The sequence below is a fragment of the Symphalangus syndactylus genome, chromosome 3 (genome assembly GCF_028878055.3).
Source record: "Symphalangus syndactylus isolate Jambi chromosome 3, NHGRI_mSymSyn1-v2.1_pri, whole genome shotgun sequence".
NCBI lineage: Eukaryota > Metazoa > Chordata > Mammalia > Primates > Hylobatidae > Symphalangus > Symphalangus syndactylus.
In genome coordinates this window covers 136,385,892-136,394,382 of record NC_072425.2, presented here as the reverse complement: position 1 = coordinate 136,394,382, position 8,491 = coordinate 136,385,892, and the positions used below count along the sequence as shown (strand labels likewise).

Sequence of the window (8,491 nt, the reverse complement as noted above, 5' to 3'; positions counted from 1 at the left end):
TTGCTTCCAGGTTTGGGAATGATGAATAAGGTCTGCTATAAACATTCATGTGCATTCGGGTGGACATAAGTCTTCAACTCATTTGGGTAAATACCAAGGAACACAATTGCTGGATCATAAATATGGGATGACTATTTTTAGTTTTGCAAGAAATCACCAAACTGTCTTCTAAAGTGGCTGTACCATCTTGCATTCCCACCAGCAATGAATGATAATTCCTGTTGCTGCACATCCTCCTCAGCATTTTGTGGTGTCAGTTTTGGATTTTGGCCATTCTAATGAGTATGTAATGGTATCTCATTGCTGTTTTAGTTTACATTTCCCTGACAGTATATCGTGTGGAGCATCATTTCATATGCTTATTTTCTATCTGTATATCTTCTTTAATAAGGTGTCAAGTTTTTGGGCCCACTTTTAGATTGGGTTGTTTTCTTATTTTTAAGTTTTAAGAGTTTCTTTTATGCCAGACCTACAGTCCCAGCTATTCAAAAGGCTAAGGTAGGAGGACCACTTCAGCCCAGGAGTTCTGGGCTGTAGTGCACTATGCCAATCAGGTGTCTGCACTAAGTTCGGCATCAATGTGGTAACCTCCCAGGAGTGGGTGACCACCAGGTTGCCTAAGGAAGGGGTGAATCAGCCCAGGTCAGAAATAGAGCCGATCAGCCGGGAGCGGTGTCTCATGCCTGTAATCCCAGCACTTTTGGAGGCCGAGGTGGGCGGATCACGAGGTCAAGAGATAGAGACCATCCTGGCCAACATGGTGAAACTCCGTCTCTAAAAAAATACACAAATTAGCTGGGCATGGTGGCACATGCTTGTAGTCCCAGCTACTCGGGAGGCTGAGGCAGGAGAATCGCTTGAACCTGGGAGGCGGAGGTTGCAGTGAACCGAGATCATGCCACTGCACCCCAGCCTGGCGACAGAGTGAGACTCCGCCTCAAAAAAATTTAAAAAAAAAAAGTGAAAAGAAAAGAAAAGAAAAAAGAAATAGAGCAGATCAAAAATCCTGTGCTGATCAGTAGTGGCTCCTACCTGTGAATAGCCACTGCACTCCAGCCTGGGCAACATAGTGAGAACCTGTATTAAAAAGAAACAACAAAAAAAGAGTCCTTTGTATATTTTGGATAACAGTCCTTTATCAGATGTGTCTATTGCAAATATTTTCTCCCAGTGTGTGGCTTGTCTTCTTATTCTCTTGATAGCTGCTTAATTTTGAAAAAATAAAAACACAGGAAGGTTAAACCAGAAATAACATTAATTACTACAAGGGGTGGGGGGTGGAGGAATGGAATGGAAGGGATGAGGAGGAAGTGACACTCCTTTAAGTATACCGTTTTGGTATAATAATGACTTTTTTTTTTTTTTTTTGAGACAGAGTCTCACTCTGTCACCCAGGCTGGAGTGCAGTGGCACGATCTTGGCCCTCTGCAACCTCTGCCGCCCGGGTTCAAGTGATTCTCCTGCCTCAGCCTCCCGAGTAGCTGGGATTACAGGCACCTGCCACTGCACCTGGCTAATTTTTGTAGTTTTAGTAGAGACGGGGTTTCACCATCTTGGCCAGGCTGGTCTTGAACTCCTTGACCTTGTGATCCACCTGTGTCGGCCTCCCAAAGTGCTGGGATTACAGGCATGAACCACCACATCTGGCCTAATTTTGACTTTTAGAAGAATGCTAATGTTCTTTATATTCGAAAATTAAAATAAATCAATAGAAATGAGAAATAAAAAACCAAAATGCTAATAGAAAAAAATAAACCCAGCTGTGTTTCATATAGAATAATGTAGCCACACAAAAAGGGGAGGGGTACAAGCTAACTGTAGACCCCAGTGGCTCACACTTGTAATCCCAGAACTTTGGGAGGCCGAGGTGGGTGCATTACTTGAGGCCAGGAGTTCAAGGCCAGACTGGGCAACATGGTGTCTCTACTAAATAAATAAATACATACATACATAAATAAAACACATGTGCAGTTTTGTTATAAATGTTATAATAATAAATAAATAAATTAGCCAAGTGTGATGATGCCTGTAAGTCCCAGTGACTTGGGAGGCTGAGGTGGGAGGAACACTTTGAGCCTGGAAGTTCAAGGCTGCAGTGAGCTAAGACTGCACTACTACACTCCAGCATGGGTGACAGAGCCAGATTCTGTTTCAAAAAAAAAAATAAGAAAAAAAAAAAATATTTTAAATATTTTCTGGGATCAAATATTTGTTATATGTAACCCCTTTAAAATGTTTGAACATAACATACAAAATTTATGATTCTTTTCTGAATCTAAGTCTTGCTTGAGCATATTAGTAATAATTTCATTTGCTAAGTCCTCAGCAGAGCAGTTTCTCCATATTAAAATTAATTTGTTGGCCGGGCGTGGTGGCTCACGCCTGTAATCCCAGAACTTTGGGAGGCCGAGGCGGGTGGATCACATGAGGTCAGGAGTTCAAGACCAGCCTGGCCAACGTGGTGAAACCCTGTCTCTACAAAAATACAAAAATTAGCCGGGCATGATGGTGGGTACCTATAATTCCAGCTACTCAGGAGGCTGAGGTGGGAGAATCGCTTGAACCCAGGAGGCAGAGGTTGCAGTGAGCCGAGATAGCGCCATTGCCCTCTATCCTGGGTGACAGAGCGAGACTCCATCCCAAAAAAAAAAAAAATTAATTTTTTAAGGCCGGGCATGGTGGCTCACGCTTGTAATCCCAGCATTTTGGGAGGCAGAGGTGGGCAAATCCCTTAAGCCCAGGAGTTCGAGACCAGCCTGGGCAACATGGCAAAACCCCATCAGTACCAAAAAAACAAAAACAAAAATTAGCCGAGCATGGTGGCACGTGCCTGTGATCCCAGCTACTTGGGAGGCTGAGGTGGGAGGCTCACTTGAGCCCATGTTGCAGAGGTTGCACTGCAGTGCAGATGTTGCAGTGAGCTGAGATGGCACCACCGCACTCCAGCCTGGGTGACAGAGTGAGACCCTGTCTCAAAAAAAAAAAAAAAAAATTGGCCAGGGTGCGGTGGCTCACGCCTGTAATCCCAGCAGTTTAGGAGGCCAAGGCAGGTGTATCACTTGAGGTCAGGAGTTGGAGACCAGCCTAGCCAATATGGTGAAACCTTGTCTTTACTAAAAATACAAAAAATTAGCTGGGCATGATGACTCATGCCTGTAAACCCAGCTACTTGGGAGGCTGAAGCAGGAGAATCACTTGAACCTGGGAGGCAGAGGGTGCAGTGAGCTGAGATCACGCCACTGCAGTCCAGCCTGGGTAACAGAGCGAGACTGTCTCAAAAAAAAAATTTATTTTTTTGAAGACCTCGGAACAACTATGACTCAAGAAAGGCCAATTAATTTGGCATTACTGGCAATAGAACATGAATTATGAGAAATGTTTTATTATAACAACATAATTAAGGAATTTCCTGAAGTGAAGGTAAGGAAAATTAATTTATGGAATAAATATATAATCATGAATTGTGTATCACTTTATTACACATGTAGATATTGCTAGTCCATCACAAGCATACCCAGGCAATAATATATGTAATAATATATGCAATAATAGCTAAGTTAACTTATCTTGGATATTTTGTTAACTTTGGATCATACAAAAACCATACCTTTACTTTTTTGTTTTGTTTTTTGTTTTTTTTGAGACAAAGTGTCTCTCTGTCGCCCAGGCTGGAGTGCAATGACACAATCTCAGCTCACTGCAACCCCTGCCTCCCAGTTTCAAGTGATTCTCCTGCCTCAGCCTCCGGAGTAGCTGGGATTACAGGCAGGCGCCACCACGCCTGGCTAATTTTTGTACTTTTAGTAGAGACAGGCTTGTCTTGTCCTCCTGATGTTGGTCAGGCTTGTCTTGTCCTCCTGATTGCAAGTGATCTGCCTGCCTTGGCCTCCCAAAGTGCTGGGATTACAGGTGTGAACCACCGCACCCGGCCAGCTTTACATGTTTTTAAATTTTGTCATTAGAAGGCATATTTGTCAAGGTAGGAGGATAGAGCATACCGAACAGCTAGTTAGCTTTCAAATATTTAGACATATGATATGTCAGCCTTCATTTATACCCTGCCCAGTCTCCACAGATATTATGAGGGTGGAGGGCTGTTCCTTCTTATTCCCTCTTTAGGTAGCTATTTTTATGTTTTCTATTTTTTATTTATTTATTTTTTTGAGACAGGTCTTGCTCTGTCATCCAAGCTAGAGTAAAGTGGAACCATCTTGTCTCACTGCAGCCTTGACTTCCCAGGCTCCAGCAATCCTCCCACCTTGTCCTCCTGAATAGCTGGGATTACAGGCATGCGCCACCACACCCAGCTAATTTTTGGATTTTTTTTGTTTTGTTTTTGGTAGAGATGGGATTTCATCATGTTGCCCAGGCTGGTCTCAAACTCCTGGGCTCAAGCCATCCACCTGCCTTGGCCTCCCACGGTGCTGGGATTACAGGTATGAGCCATCTTGCCCAGCCATATACCTACCTTTTTAATTTAAAATCATGTTCGGTAAAGACTGTAAAGAATAGCCTTCCCTTCTCATCTATTTGTTTATGGATATCTTTTTATTATCAGTTTGGAGTCATGGATTCCTATTTTATTCAAATTCAATGGGTTTTATTCCATTACAGTCCACACCGGTATATAGAGATTGTCCTCTTTGTTTTTTGTTTTGGTTTTGTTTCTGTTTTTGTTTTTTTGAGACACAGTCTTGCTCTGTTGCCCAGGCTAGAGTGCAGTGGCACAATCTTGGCTCACTGCAACCTCTTGCCTCCCAGGTTCAAGCAATTCTTGTGCCTCAGCCTCCGGAGTAGCTGGGACCACAGGCGTGCACAATCATGCCTGGCTAATTTTTGTATTTTTAGTAGAGAGGGGGTTTCACCATGTTGGCCAGGCCAGTCTCGAACTCCTGACCTCAAGTGATGGGCCCACCTCGGCCTCCCAAAGTGTTGGGCGTGAGCCACCGCACCCGGCCTGTCCTCATTCTTTTCTCTCTTTTTTTTTTTTTTTTTTTTATTATACTTCAGGTTTTAGGGTACATGTGCACAATGTGCAGGTTTGTTACATATGTATCCATGTGTCATGTTGGTTTGCTGCACCCATTAACTCGTCATTTAGCATTGGGTATATCTCCTAATGCTGTCCCTCCCCCCTTCCCCCACCCCACAACAGTCCCCGGAGTGTGATGTTCCCCTTCCTGTGTCCATGAGTTCTCATTGTTCAATTCCCACCTCTGAGTGAGAACATGCGGTGTTTGGTTTTTTGTCCTTGCGATAGTTTATTGAGAATGATGGTTTCCAGTTTCATCCATGTCCCTATGTCCTCATTCTTTTAACAGCTACATAGTACTCCACTGCGTGGAGTTGGTGCAAGGATTGTTTTTAGTGGACTCGGTGAAGTGCTGTATCCCACCTCCAAGAGGTTGCCAAGGGGATCTCAGTCACATGTGGATGACATAAGGGAAGAGCCCTTCTCCCCACACTTATCTCTCATTCTACTATGAGACTGTTATGATAAAATGAACTGGCTTGTTGGAGGTAAAGTAAGGCCACACTCTGTGTGCAGGAGGCAGGCTCCCCAGAAGGGATTGGCTGTTTTCAACCTCATCACCCAAGGGAAAAGAGGGATCTGAGAAGGGAAATGGAAACTTAGTAAGAGGGGCCTTTTGTTCTGTCCCTCTGGGGCCTGAGCTCTAATGGATTTAAAGTCACTCGTGGTTGCTCCCCTGCTTAACACCATTTATACACAGCCTGTTGCTCTGAGTAATTGACCATGGCTTACATATCCTTTGTAATCTGGCCTCATCATTCACTAACCTCAGCCTTCCCTTGCAGAATATTAACCAACTCCTAGCAGCCCCCTTCACATAGCGAGCTCTGTCACACTTCAGACAGCACAGCCCACCCCCACTTACCTGGTTACCTCCTATTCATCGCCTAAAATGAAGCTCGGCATCAACTCTTCCAAGAAGCCTTCTTTCATCACCTCAGGCTGGGTTAAGTAACTGTTTTATGTGCATATTTGCACCCTGGTACGCAGCTTTTTGTGTTATAATTATTTATTTGTCTGTCGCCCTCAGGAGACTGTACGTTTCTGAAGCACATGACCCTTGTTTTAGTTATCATCCTGTCTCCAGCCCCCAGCTTAGTTCCTGACTAGTGTGCTGTATCCCAAATCACAATACACATATGCACCGAGTTATGAGACAGAGAAGGGAACTACAATGCCCCTCTTGACCTCAAACCCTCTCTGCCCACATATCATCCCTAGCTTTGTTGCAGGATGAAGTGAAATAGGAGCCAAGAGTCTGGCTTCTGCGATTCATCAATCCCGCTTTTCAGTCCCCCATCCTCCCACCTGCTCTGTAGGATGAGAAAACAATTCAAACTAGTGGCACCAGGGGGAGCTCTCAGGCCAAGATGAAATCAAGAAACCATGGTAAACCTAAATTCCAATGTCACATCGTTTTTCCATTGCTCAAGAACCTGCAGTGGCTCCCCATTGCCCACCCTATCTTGAGCTGTTCCCGTATAACCTAAGCCCATCTCATCTGCCCAAGCTCCCACGTGCATGCACCCTCTACCGTGCTGAATTTCTGCTTAGCCATGTAACTCACAAGGGTGATGCCAAGGGGTAATGGTGTAGCTAAAGCTAGCCCCCTCTCCACTTAGGTAGGTCTGGCTGCGTCAGCCACCCACATCCCTCTGGTGGTTGCGGAGCCCAGGGTTGGATGAAAATCATCCTGGGCTTTGCCAGTGGCCGCGAGTGAGATTCAGTGCCCAGAGCTTCCAGGGGCCTCAGCTCACCATGCACTGCCCCATGTGTGGCAATGAAACCCAGGCCCTGACAGGCACCACGTAAAAATAAATACATAAATAAAGCTATCCTCAATGCACTCCAAGTAAATGGATACTGGAAATGAAAGTAGTGGACTAGGCCGGGCAAGGTGGCTCATGCCTGTAATCCCAGCAGTTTGGGAGGCTGAGGCAGGCGGATCACTTGAGGCCAGAAGTTCAAGACCAGCCTGGCCAACATGGTGAAACCGTGCCTCCACTAAAAATACAAAAATTAACCAAGCGTGGTGGTGCGCCTGTAATCCCAGCTACTTGGGCGGCTGAGGCAGAAGAATCGCTTGAACCCAGGAGGCAGGGGTTATAGTGAGCCGAGGTCGAGCCACTGCACTTAAGCCTGGGCAACTGAGCAAGACTCCGTCTCAAAAAAAAAAAAAGTAGTGGGATTGCTATGTGAATATAATCTCAAGACAAGTCACCTAGCCTCTCCACCAACTCCATCTTCTAGTCGGATGGCTGCTCTGACATTTTCTGACAGGGAAATTCTGTAGTTGTCCATATGCGTGCCCCTTTCGTGGGTCCCATCTCTCTCTTTTTGCTTGTGTCATTTCCCCTGCCTCAAAAGATCATTCCTCACTCCTCCGTATCTAAACCTGACCTTTCATTGAAGGCTTCGCATTTCCAGAAAGACTTTCCTAGCCAGCACAGTCCGCATCGACACTCCCTTTTCTGAATCCCAGTCGCACTTCCTGTCTTTACCACACAGCTGAGCTCTTAATTCAATTGTAATTATTACACATAGAGTGTGCAGGTTTTGGAGTTCGTTAGGTAAAACTTGGTTCAAATTTTAGTTCCTTGGAGTGATGACAAAATTCTGGAACTTGATAATGGTGATAATTGCACAACATTGTGAATGTGCTTAATACCACGAAACGCTGACGTTTGAACTGGTTAAAATTCTGTTATGTGCATTTTACCACAATTATTTATTTGTTTATTTTTGGAGATGAGGGTTTCCATATGTTGCGCAGGCTGGCCTTGAACTACTGGGCTCAAGGAATCCTCCTACCTCAGCCTCTCGAGTAGCTGGGACCACAGGTACACACCACTGTGCCAGCTGTTAACACAGTTTTTTGTTTGTTTGTGTGTTTGTTTTTTAAGACGGAGTCTCACTCTGTCGCCCAGGCTGGAGTGCAGCGACGTGATCTCGGGTCACTCCAACCGCCGCCTCCTGGGTTCAAGCAATTCTCCTGCCTCAGCTTCCCGAGTAGCTGGGAATACAGGCGCGCGCCACCACGCCCAGCTAATTTTTGTATTTTAGTAGAGATGGGGTTTCACCACGTTGGCCAGGATGGTCTCGATCTCTTGACCTCGTCATCCACCCGCCTCGGCCTCCAGAGTGCTGGGATTACAGGCATAAGCCACCGCGCCCAGTCTCTTTCCTCCCCTCTCTACTCCCGACTCCAAGATCGGCCCTGGTAGCAGCAGTGAGGGTCCCAGGCCTCGCCGGGATGGGATGGAACAAGGCTTCCCTTCTCCAGGGCTCCCCCTGGGTTGCTGGCAGCCCCGTGTGGCAGGGAAGAGGAACTGCAGGAGCGTCCTTCAGGGAGGAGAGGGGCCAGAAGACCGCAACACGGCGCCCCCAGGTTTCCCACAGGCCGCCTCCTGTAGACCAGCTGGCCTTTCCCTCAGTGACGACTCAAAGTCAAATTTGAAG

At 45.9% G+C, this 8,491-nt stretch overlaps 1 non-coding gene across 1 annotated transcript; it reads left to right on the top strand.

Annotated features, from left to right (window-relative positions):
- The first annotated feature begins 6,708 nt into the window (after nucleotides 1-6,708).
- LOC129480009 (small nucleolar RNA ACA64) lies at nucleotides 6,709-6,835 on the top strand. The gene has a single exon (XR_008656914.1). It is a non-coding gene; the product is annotated as a small nucleolar RNA ACA64 (small nucleolar RNA).
- The last annotated feature ends 1,656 nt before the right edge of the window (nucleotides 6,836-8,491 follow it).